Below are 12,412 nucleotides of genomic sequence, written 5' to 3'. Positions count from 1 at the left end.
GTGTGGCATAATGTTATGCCTGATCAGTGTATATATATATATATATATATATATATATATATATATATATACACAGTACAGTCCAAAAGTTTGGAACCACAAAGATTTTTAATGTTTTTAAAAGAAGTTTCGTCTGCTCACCAAGGCTGCATTTATTTAATTAAAAATACAGTAAAAAACAGTAATATTGTGAAATATTATTACAATTTAAAATAACTGTGTACTATTTAAATATATTTGACAAAGTAATTTATTCCTGTGATGCAAAGCTGAATTTTCAGCATCGTTACTCCAGTCTTCAGTGTCACATGATCCTTCAGAAATCATTCTAATATGCTGATTTGCTGCTCAATAAACATTTATGATTATTTTCAATGTTGAAAACAGTTGTGTACTTTTTTTTTTCAGGATTCCTTGATGAATAGAAAGTTCAAAAGAACAGCATTTATCTGAAATACAAAGCTTCTGTAGCATTATACACTACCGTTCAAAAGTTTGGGGTCAGTGAGAATTTTTATTTTTATTTTTTTGAAAAGAAATTAAAGAAATGAATACTTTTATTCAGCAAGGATGCATTAAATCAATCAAAAGTGGCAGTAAAGACATTTATAATGTTACAAAAGATTAGATTTCAGATAAACACTGTTCTTTTGAACTTTCTATTCATCAAATAATCCTGAAAAAAAATATTGTACACAAATATTTTGTACAATTATACACATTAAATGTTTCTTGAGCAGCAGATCAGCATATTAGAATGATTTCTGAAGGATCATGTGACACTGAAGACTGGAGTAACGATGCTGAAATTCAGCTTTGCATCACAGGAATAAATTACTTTGTCAAATATATTCAAATAGAAAACAGTTATTTTAAATTGTAATAATATTTCACAATATTACTGTTTTTACTGTATTTTTAATTAAATAAATGTAGCCTTGGTGAGCAGACGAAACTTCTTTTAAAAACATAAAAAATCTTAGTGGTTCCAAACTTTTGGACTGTACTGTATATATATATATATATATATATATAGTGTGTGTGTGTGTGTGTGTGTGTGTGTATAATATATATATTATATATATTAGCTTGCATATTACTTGGATATTGGCTGTTTATTAGGCAAAAGTCATAGTTAATAGCTAGTTAGAGAGAATTGAACCCTAATCTAAAGTGTGACCATGTATATATCATTATTGTTATTATTATTGTTATATTTTATTATTATTTATTACTATTATTATTATTAATCTATTTCATATTTAGCTATTTTATCCATTTTATATTTAACTTCATTGCTGTATAAAAAAAAATTGAGCTGTCTTTGGGGCCGTTCACATGTCGCGTCTACAAACGCACCGCACCGCTTCTCCTCCTTTCCACAAGCGCTTGCGCTCCGGTGGCGTCTGTCGTTGCTGTGCAACTATGAACTGCACTCTCCACGATGAAAAGGAAGTATCAGCAAAGATTAATTGAAATATTTTTATGGAGGTGAGAAATAAAAACCACCCTGTACAGCTATGATCATCTGTTCGGCTGAGAATTCAATGTTGTTATGGAAAGGCCGAAGCTGATTGGTTGGTTCTTATCACATGACCTGGGGGGGGGCTTGCGGCATTCTGAAAAGTTGAGAATTTTTCATCTCGATGCACCTGGAAAACGCACCTCACGCGCTTCCATTATGACTGACTTATAACTGACTTGCTTGCGGAAAAGACGCGATATGTGAATGGCCCCTTATTTTTCGATTTTACCTTCTTAAGAGTCGTTCCTGTTATCCACAAGGGCTTGTACTGTATCTCTCTCTCTCTCTCTCTCTCTCTCAGGGAGACTCTTCACTGGAACGGTCTCCCGACAGCTCTTGGCAGCAGACGTTCAATGCAGAGAGCAAACAGGGAATTCACCTTAAAAGGAGCCAATCTCGAGTCTCTATAAACCCGAGAGAGCCGAGAGTGTATATACAACGGCATGAAACAGTTTACAGTCACTCCAAAACTTCTTAAATAGATACTCGACGTCTGTTTTTCGTGTGTGTGTATGCGAGAAATAGAGAGACACTACATTTGCATGGCTTGCCTTTCCTATAAGAGACCTCTGTGTGTGTTTATTGTCTTTTTTTTATAGTCATGTTTAATATATTGTCTTTATTACTGTCCAATGCACAGCTTACACAACAAAACACTCACTGTTGGGCCACCAGACAAGCATGTGATGAATAAAACTTTGAACTCTGAGAGAGTTACAGAAAATGGCTTACCAAGTGTGTATGTCACAGACGAATGACTGTTGTCTGGTTTCATTGGTGTAAGTTGTTCTTTGAGCATCATGGGAGACCAAAGCCCTTTAGACAAACACCTTAAAATCACAGGATTATTATGCGATTACAAAGATAGTGTTTAACAGTCTAAAAAAAGCCATCTTAATCCAGCCTAATCTAGTTTCCTTGCTTTAGCTGGTGTAGCTTGGTCTTGTGCACAGACCAGCCTGAGCAGGTAAAGCCAGAAAACCAGATTAGGCTACATACACAATCTTAAAAGTACAGTAACAAAAACAACCTGTTAAATGAGAGGTCGGGAAATGATCATGAACAACAAAAACACAATGACGTCATACTCTTGATTTAATTTCCAGACAGACAAGGTGAATCATCCTGATATATTTGGAAATGTGGTTTATACCAGGAACAAATTTAGGACTTCTGAATCTCGACACCATCTTCAGACAGACACGAAACTGCAATAAGAGCTTTTGAATATTTTACACGCAGCTCTGTGGTACGTCAAACACAGCTGACAGCACCGAGAGACACAGCGCACATTAAAGTTGGTTTCAGTGACCCTCTGCTGATCTGAGATCAGCCGTCTGTAGCCCTACATGACAGTTTCAGCTGAACTGAGTTAATATTTACTTTGATAGATTTTAAATTTTCATATTATGAGTTAAATACAAGTTAAGAAAGTTTTGAGACCGCATTTAGGGCATGTTTACATGACAACGATGTACAAAAAAAAACTGATAACGTATATTCTCGTTTACACAGATCTGCAAAAGCAACTAAAAACGCTGTATTCTGCTGCCAGGCCAATAATTGGCAACGATATTTTGTAAAGAAACTCTGCGCGCCTATAGACTGAACACTTAATACGCATGCGACCCTTTTTCAGAAATTTGCATTTTTGTAGTTTAGACAGAGATAATAACGGTATCGTTTTCAAAAGCTTGCGTTTCCAGGCTCCCAAAACACTGTTGTCATGTAAACGTTTTGCGTTTTTAGTTCAAAATGGGGTTGTGTCAACGGCCCCTTAAAAGAGTATTTGCTTACATTTACCCAATAAACTTTCACAACTGAAAGACAAGCTGAAATTTTTTTTTTTTTTTTAACTTTTAATTAGCCAATAGTCCTCTGATGTTGTCGCAAAAGATCTTTTCAGCAAACCAGTGTTATTTAAGCTTTTATAGTTTTATTAATATTTTGATATTTTTAGTAATTTCATTATGTGCATTTTGTTAGCTATTTTTTTAAATATTGCTTTTCAGGTTTAATTGATTTTTATTTCAGTTTTAGTTTGATTTATTTCCAGTTAATACGTAATTTTAGTGCTTCAACTTTACATTTTTTCAGTTTATTGTCAATGCAACATTTCTAATTTTTGTTTAGTATAAGTTTTTCAACTAATATTTATATTTCATTTTATTTCAGCTTGTATACGTGTTTACAATAACAATACCCCTGTAGTCAACAATTTTATCCCTTAAAACTCATCTTTGATCACCAAAATTACATATTTAAACCTTTTTTCCTGTTAAAAAACAAATCGTAATGCCTCATTTAACCTTTTGAGCGATACGGTCCCACATATGGGATTTTTATTTCAGTGCCCCTTGGCGTACGGTCCCACATATGGGATTTCGAACGTTCAGCGACGTCAACTGCCAGATTCAAACTGAGCTTTCGCGCTTTGGCTGCGAGATGGACGCGCGCAGCTCTTGTCATATATCACAGCTATGCAGTGTTTTCAGCCACATAATGTTTCTTTTAAGGTTTCAGACATTTAAATACGCATAAGCACCATTAAAACAATACATTTAGAGTTTATAAAATACACACTGATGTCAGACATCAGTGGAAGCAGCAGCAATAACAGTGAATTCAAATATAATTTGCCGACATCTATTCATATCAGACACACATAATGGGCCTAAGTAACTATAAAGTTTACTCTATTATTCTTCCAGTTCACCAGCCACTTACTTGCATATGTTTCAGGATAAACTGATGAATTCATCTGCTGTAAATCCGACTGACAGGACTCTGTGAACTGCAGCGCAAACTAAGATGGCGGCGCCCATCTCGCATTATAGATCAAGATAAAGATCATTTATAAAGGTTTTAAAACAACAAAACACACTCACTTACACATATTTGAAAATCGGAATATCATATAGTTGATGACATGGTAAGCAATTTTGCGAATATTTTAAATAAAAAAGGAAAAACTAAATAATAGCGATCCATCTGTCATACAGTGTTATTGTGACTGCGTTCAGCGCTCTTGACACGCAAGACGCGTCGCCATGGAAACAATAAGGGCAAACGTTCTAAAATAATGGTCGCCTTAGAAAAACTCACTCTGGGGGGACAGTAATGGTTAATATTACAAGGATCTATGAATATGGTAATTAGCCCCGCCTCCACTCACTTGCATGGGCTCAGAGATCCACTCAGTCAACTTACTTACGTAAACGCTGCACAATGGTATCACTTTTTACAATGTCGGACACATAACAGTAATTAATATGATTAGCCATTAGCTTGACTATGTTATCAAACAGCTAACAATGTGTTGCTTTTGTTACACAAACCATGTTCAGATTCATGAATCAGACAGTTGCCTTCTAACAATCAGTAACCTTAGAAACGCTTTGAACAACTCATAACGTCAGTGAAGAAAGGCAAATAGTTCATCATAGCATCGTAATATTCATCATACACCCGCCATGTTGCTAAATCTACCTGATTTTTCATATCAACAGAAAAATATATCAGGATAACCTTCTCTTGAGACTCCCCTGCTAGTTTGCTGTTAATGATATGCGAAAGCCCACTGGCATGTTGACGTGATTGGTTACAAGGTAGTTTGTGACGTCAGAAACACCAGCGATTTCAAACCGCGTTGTTTGGTTTACTGCAGTTTTAAGAGAAAATATTCAACAATGGTGTTGACATATGAATTAACACATGGTTTGTCTTAAAGCACATAGACATATGAACAACATTAAAAACTTGATTTTCACCACCCATTTTTATCAATAATAACCCTGGACTAAACAATTTTTTATTGTACGTTTTATAATGCATCTTCACAATGTTTTGAATGTTTTTGGCACCGATAAATCTCCACGGTATAAAAACAGAAACAATTTTCACTCAGAAATTGCTAGTGAATTTCACATACAAAGAAATAGCAAGTAACACATTAAATCAAATGTGAAATTTAGAAAAACTTAAATCTCAGGTAATCTTTGTTTTATTTACAACATCAAAAAATATATTTTTACAGTGTATAGCATGGATGCTCTGCCTGTTTCCAAGCATTAATGCCGTAACCCTGCGACCGTGTAAACCTCAGGCCCAGAGCGAGAACATCTCGCCTGCCTCTGTCAAACAAACGTGTCTGATTTGCAGCTCTTCTCGTGCAGTAGAGATCTGCACACTGTCATTTTGATCATAACAGAGGAACGGAGCTATACACAAACACGATTTATAGCGGAGAACACGAGTCGACGCTCTATTCCTTTCGCTCGTTCGCTGTTCCTTAAGAAAACCAGAATCCCTCAGTGTGTTTATGAACTTTTACATCTTCTGAATTTTATTACTGACCCCCAGAGTGACCCCTGCAGTTCCTCTAAACACTAACGGGGTGTGAGTGCTCTCATTTAGGTCCTCTTGCTGTTATCTCCGTGGCGATGAAGAATGTTAAGGGTTGTTATTTATACCGCTCGTGTCTGATAGCGAGGTGACGGTGGCAGACGTGTTTATCTCGAAGGGGGCAGGGTGGTCTCCAAAAGAGACGCAGACCCCCGCTGGGACACTACAGGGTAAAAGAAACGCCCAAATCATGCCCTCTGCTAATTAGAGTGTTTATCTGATATCTCGATTAACTGAGAAAGTCATTTGCAGGCTGATCTGAGGAGAGATTCAACTTAAACACAAACCAAACAACTACAGTTTTAAGAATTTTTGGCTGAAACATATTTAAAATGTATTCAGTCTCATGATATTTACAGAAATAAATACTATAATATTTACAGACAAAATGCTGTGTTAGAGGAAGTTGTTGTTCAAGTTGATTTACAGTGGGTACGGAAAGTATTCAGACCCCCTTAAATTTTTCACTCTTTGTTATATTGCAGCGATTTGCTAAAATCATTTAAGTTCATTTTTTTCCTCATTAATGTACACACAGCACCCCATATTGACAGAAAAACACAGAATTGTTGACATTTTTGCAGATTTATTAAAAAAGAAAAACTGAAATATCACATGGTCCTAAGTATTCAGACCCTTTGCTCAGTATTTAGTAGAAGCACCCTTTTGATCTAATACAGCCATGAGTCTTTTTGGGAAAGATGCAACAAGTTTTTCACACCTGGATTTGGGGATCCTCTGCCATTCCTCCTTGCAGATCCTCTCCAGTTCTGTCAGGTTGGATGGTAAACGTTGGTGGACAGCCATTTTTAGGTCTCTCCAGAGATGCTCAATTGGGTTTAAGTCAGGGCTCTGGCTGGGCCATTCAAGAACAGTCACGGAGTTGTTGTGAAGCCACTCTTTCGTTATTTTAGCTGTGTGCTTAGGGTCATTGTCTTGTTGGAAGGTAAACCTTCGGCCCAGTCTGAGGTCCTGAGCACTCTGGAGAAGGTTTTCATCCAGGATATCCCTGTACTTGGCCGCATTCATCTTTCCCTCGATTGCAACCAGTCGTCCTGTCCCTGCAGCTGAAAAACACCCCCACAGCATGATGCTGTGCTGCCACCACCATGCTTCACTGTTGGGACTGTATTGGACAGGTGATGAGCAGTGCCTGGTTTTCTCCACACATACCGCTTAGAATTAAGGCCAAAAAGTTCTATCTTGGTCTCATCAGACCAGAGAATCTTATTTCTCACCATCTTGACAGACTCCATGCGGGCTTTCATGTGTCTTGCACTGAGGAGAGGCTTCCGTCGGGCCGCTCTGCCATAAAGCCCCAACTGGTGGAGGGCTGCAGTGATGGTTGACTTTCTACAACTTTCTCCCATCTCCCGACTGCATCTCTGGAGCTCAGCCACAGTGATCTTTGGGTTCTTCTTTACCTCTCTCACCAAGGCTCTTCTCCCCCGATAGCTCAGTTTGGCCGGACGGCCAGCTCTAGGAAGGGTTCTGGTCGTCCCAAACGTCTTCCATTTAAGGATTATGGAGGCCACTGTGCTCTTAGGAACCTTAAGTGCAGCAGAACTTTTTTTGTAACCTTGGCCAGATCTGTGCCTCGCCACACTTCTGTCTCTGAGCTCTTCAGGCAGTTCCTTTGACCTCATGATTCTCATTTGCTCTGACATGCACTGTGAGCTGTAAGGTCTTATATAGACAGGTGTGTGGCTTTCCTAATCAAGTCCAATCAGTATAATCAAACACAGCTGGACTCAAATGAAGGTGTAGAACCATCTCATGGATGATCAGAAGAAATGGACAGCACCTGAGTTAAATATATGAGTGTCAAAGCAAAGGGTCTGAATACTTAGGACCATGTGATATTTCAGTTTTTCTTTTTTAATAAATCTGCAAAAATGTCATCAATTATGTGTTTTTCTGTCAATATGTGTGTACATTAATGAGGAAAAAAAATGAACTTAAATGATTTTAGCAAATGGCTGCAATATAACAAAGAGTGAAAAATTTAAGGGGGTCTGAATACTTTCTGACCCACTGTATATCTTTGTGCAAAGCAGCACTGAAATTACAATAAATGAAGGTGCATTAAATGACAAAAAATAAACTTGATTTATCTAATTTTATAGCATTCTTTAGCCTGTTAACTTGCATTCTGGAGACACAAGTCGAATGCGTATGGCTGTCGCACCGGAAGCTCGTTATTTTACTTTATAAAGTTTTAAATGCATCGATTCGCTTCAGAAGGCCTTTATTAACCCCCTGGAGTACATTTATGATGGATGGATACACTTTTTTTGGACTTCAAAAACTCATCCTCCAGTCACTCCCATTATAAAGCTTGGAAGAGTCAGGATATTTTTTAATATATCTCTGATTGTGTTCATCTGAAAGAAGATAGTCATAAACACCTAGGATGGCTTGAGGGTGAGTAAATTATGGGGTAGTTTTCATTTTTTGGTGAACTATCCTTTAGTGTCCTGGTAGCCACACTTTTTTGCAGCCTTTTTTCCCCTCTTACATATATCACATTTTTAGTAATCGTCATATGCTTTCATTCAAAAGCTTAAACTCTCAAAATTCACTGTTTTACTATGAAAATGGTAGCACACTTAATTTTTGTGATATCAACCTGTGGCGTCAATTCACCAAAAGCCAAGGTATGGCGAACTCTGATGACGTCATCAAATCTTACTCTTTCAACGTGACGACAAGTGTGTGTGTGGTACGTCCAAAGATTAATCACATATAGCTTTGATCATAAGCCAGACAGTTAAAGACCATTGTTATAAGAATAAAGGACTTTTAAGTAGTACAACTTTTTCCAGCACTTCAAAGCTCAAAAGTCTGAATATTATCCAATTTCAATGTTATTTTTAATGTGATGTCCAAAAATGTTTTTGTTCATCCTTCAAAAATTTTAAAGTTTAGTTCAACAATGTAGGAAAACTAACACTTGGTGAAATACAAACACTTTTATGAAGCTATTCAATTACAGTATGACCAGTAGATTGCTGCAGAGGGCCACTTATTGGCTCATTGGCCATTTCCACTCCCTAAAATTGTTTTTTTACACATTTTGCTTTTGATTTTATTTTTTAGAGATTATCAAATCACTATTATAACATTAAAAAATCTATTTTTGTCACTTTTTGTACTGAAGTGTGAAGTATATCTCATGAAAAACAAAAACTTTTCTTCAAATTGCGAATCAAATCACTATTATAACATTAAAAAATCTATTTTTGTCACTATTTGGACTGAAGTGTGAAGTATATGTCTCATGAAAAACAAAAACTCTTCCTTTATAATCACTGAAGCTGTCAAGCAGTTCAGTGCAAACTCACGTTTTAATCAATGAATTTGACTAAACTTCAAAATGAATCTTTTATTTACATCGTGTTTCCGAGAGGATTTGTGCACTTAGTAAACTCAGTAAACTTGCACTAAACATATAAACTCATTCAGCGTTTTGAGTGAAACTGAGTGGATTCTCACTTCCAGTAACTTAAACACCTCTGATTGGTCATTATTGGTCATCATGCCTGTGATTGGCTACAATACTTACTACTCGTGACACGAATATAACAACCAGATCGCTTGAATTTACTTGCTTTTCTCTTTTATTAAACAATTACAAATTATATGTTAAATGTAGTAATGTAAATCCGTTAATCCATCCTGCAATAAAAATATTTATACCCAATTGATGCTTCTGATATCAACTAGACATATTACTTTGATTTTCTAGCCATTTTAGAGTCTAAATTATTTTGTAAAATATATATTTTGCATAAAATTTAAATGTTTAGTTCAATATATTCGTTTTACAGTAAACTTAAACTTATATATTTTTTAGAAATTCAATTTTTTAAACTGCTTTCACTTCTGCAACAATATGAGATCTTAAAGAGACCTTTTCTACATAAAAAACCTCTCAATGGACATGAGTGTGCATTTATGAGTCACATGTTAATCAGTGGCTCAAAACCTTTTTAGCAATGCTCATGAATATTCAGCACTTGCTAAACTTAACAATGGAAAAATAAAGCAATAAATAAATACTATTACAACCAAAGCTGTCTGGACTGCGTGATTTCTTAAATGCGTGTCTTTACAGAAATGGTGTTCTGTACATGGAAGGACTGTAAACAAATAGGCCTACACTACAGCTGTAATATTACAACAATTGTCAATACAGTAAAATTAAATCAGAATATCAGTGATTGAAGGTGTAAACTGCTGATACTGTGGCATCTTTTCCTCTTCAAATATGAACTAGGAAGGTCAGAGATTGCTTTAGTTAAGCAGTAAGCAGGTAAATGATTGTTAAGGCCTCAGACCTTTTTAGGATCCTGGCAGCAGGTTTTTTTGTCTCAGAGTAATTGTGTTCCAGTACAAAGTCAGGAAACCAGTCATTCCTGCGCACACAGTCACACACACACACACACACACACACACACACACACACACACACACACACACACTGGTAGCTTAGGCAGAAACTGTCTTCAGCTCTGCTTGTGTAAATAGTAGACTAGTTAAATCACAGACTAAAACACACATACTGGCCTCTGACCAATGAGTCTGTAGATCAGATATTACAGATCAGAATTTGAAAACACCTCTGTCATTCAGAGAAACACATCATATGATGCTCAAAAAGAACCAGCTGACCTTAAAATAGTAAAATAATGGCCAATAATGGTAAAATAACAATTAATATATTCAATTAACTGTAATAATATAATATAATATAATATAATATAATATAATATAATATAATATAATATAATATAATATAATATAATATAATATAATATAATTTATTAAAAATATATATTTTAAAATAAATATTAAAATATGAATTATAATAATATTAATACAGTCAGATTAATATTATTATACATTGTCATGCACAATAACTGTTGATGTAATTTTTATTTAATTTAGTACCCAATCTCTTATTCTTCACATTATTAAATTTTTATTTTAATAATTATAATATTTACAGAAGTACATACTATAATATTTAAATAAAATTAATATTACAATATTTACAGACAAAAATATAATAATATAATAGTTATAATTACAATTAATTATTAAAAATATATATTTTAAAATATGTATTAAAATATTATTTATAATAGTAATATAGTCAGATTAATATTATTATATATTATCATGTAACATTACACAATCGTTGATGCCATTTTTATTTTATTTAATACCTAATCTTATTATTTTAATTTATTTTATTTTAATTATTTTGATATTTACAGAAGTACATACTATAATATTTAAATAAAATTAATATTACAATATTTACAGACAAAAATATAATATAATATAATATAATATAATATAATATAATATAATAGGTACAATTACATTTATTAAAAATATATATTTTAAAATATATATTAAAACATGAATTATAATAATAGTAATATAGTCAGATTAATAGTATTATATATTATCATGTACCATTACATAATTGTTGATGTAATTTTTTATTTAATTTAATTTTAATTTATTTAATTTTAATTATTATGATTTTTACAGAAGTACATAATATTTAAATAAAATTAATATTACAATATTTACAGACAAAAATATAATATAATATAATATAATATAATATAATATAATATAATATGAACAATTACATTTATTAAAAATATATATTTTAAAATATATATTAAAACATGAATTATAATAATAGTAATATAGTCAGATTAATAGTATTATATATTATCATGTACCATTACATAATTGTTGATGTAATTTTTATGTAATTTAATACCTAATCTAATTATTTTAATTTATTTAATTGTAAATATTATGATTTTTACAGAAGTACATACTATAATATTTAAATGAACAATATTTACAGGCATAATGCTACAGTATATTATCAGAGGAAAGTCTTGAAGTTCAAGTCGTTTTAAATCTATTTGATTTTGAGCAAAAAGGCACTGAAAATACAATAAATTAAGGAGCATTAATTAAATATATAGAAATTAAAAAAGCTTTGTAAAGAATGATGTGTAACCTGATGAATTTGTTCTTCTGTTTTTGTTTGTCTGCTTTAACACTAGTATCTCCTAAATGTTTTAATGCTCGAGCGCATTTACCATAAAACATGTGCGGGACATCAAGAGTGTCACGAGACCGAGCCGAGCACGTCACATGGGACAGCTGTGAGATTTTGCAGACCTCATAGGATATTTAGATAAAAAGCAATGTGGAATATTTAATCAGAAACTAAATTTGTGTAACCTGTATCCAGTATTAACGTCACATGTAACATGGGGCCAAAGACCCCAGAGCAATAGTTCAGCCAGATAAAATGTGTGTGAAGTTGATTCGGTCTCACTTTATATTCAAGGGAACTGTGGCATTTCACACACACACACACACACACACACCCCTACTGTATAAGCATACATAATAAGACCCTGCAGTAAATTCGTAACAATT

The 12,412-nt window shown here is 33.8% G+C and overlaps 1 long non-coding RNA gene across 5 annotated transcripts in view; it reads right to left on the bottom strand.

Annotated features, from left to right (window-relative positions):
- The window catches only part of LOC125247513, a 47,274-nt gene that overhangs the window by 34,245 nt on the left and 617 nt on the right, over positions 1-12,412 (bottom strand). For 4 of the 5 annotated variants that reach the window (XR_007180101.1, XR_007180103.1, XR_007180104.1 and 1 more), the window contains exon 2: positions 2,258-2,355. This is a non-coding gene — a long non-coding RNA (uncharacterized LOC125247513). Of the gene's footprint in view, positions 1-2,257; positions 2,356-4,252; positions 4,408-12,412 lie in introns of those variants that run through there. The other variant, XR_007180102.1, reaches the window with a different exon arrangement.

Source organism: Megalobrama amblycephala, linkage group LG15, assembly GCF_018812025.1.
Source record: "Megalobrama amblycephala isolate DHTTF-2021 linkage group LG15, ASM1881202v1, whole genome shotgun sequence".
Taxonomy (NCBI): domain Eukaryota; kingdom Metazoa; phylum Chordata; class Actinopteri; order Cypriniformes; family Xenocyprididae; genus Megalobrama; species Megalobrama amblycephala.
This window is presented reverse-complemented; position numbering and strand designations above follow the sequence as displayed.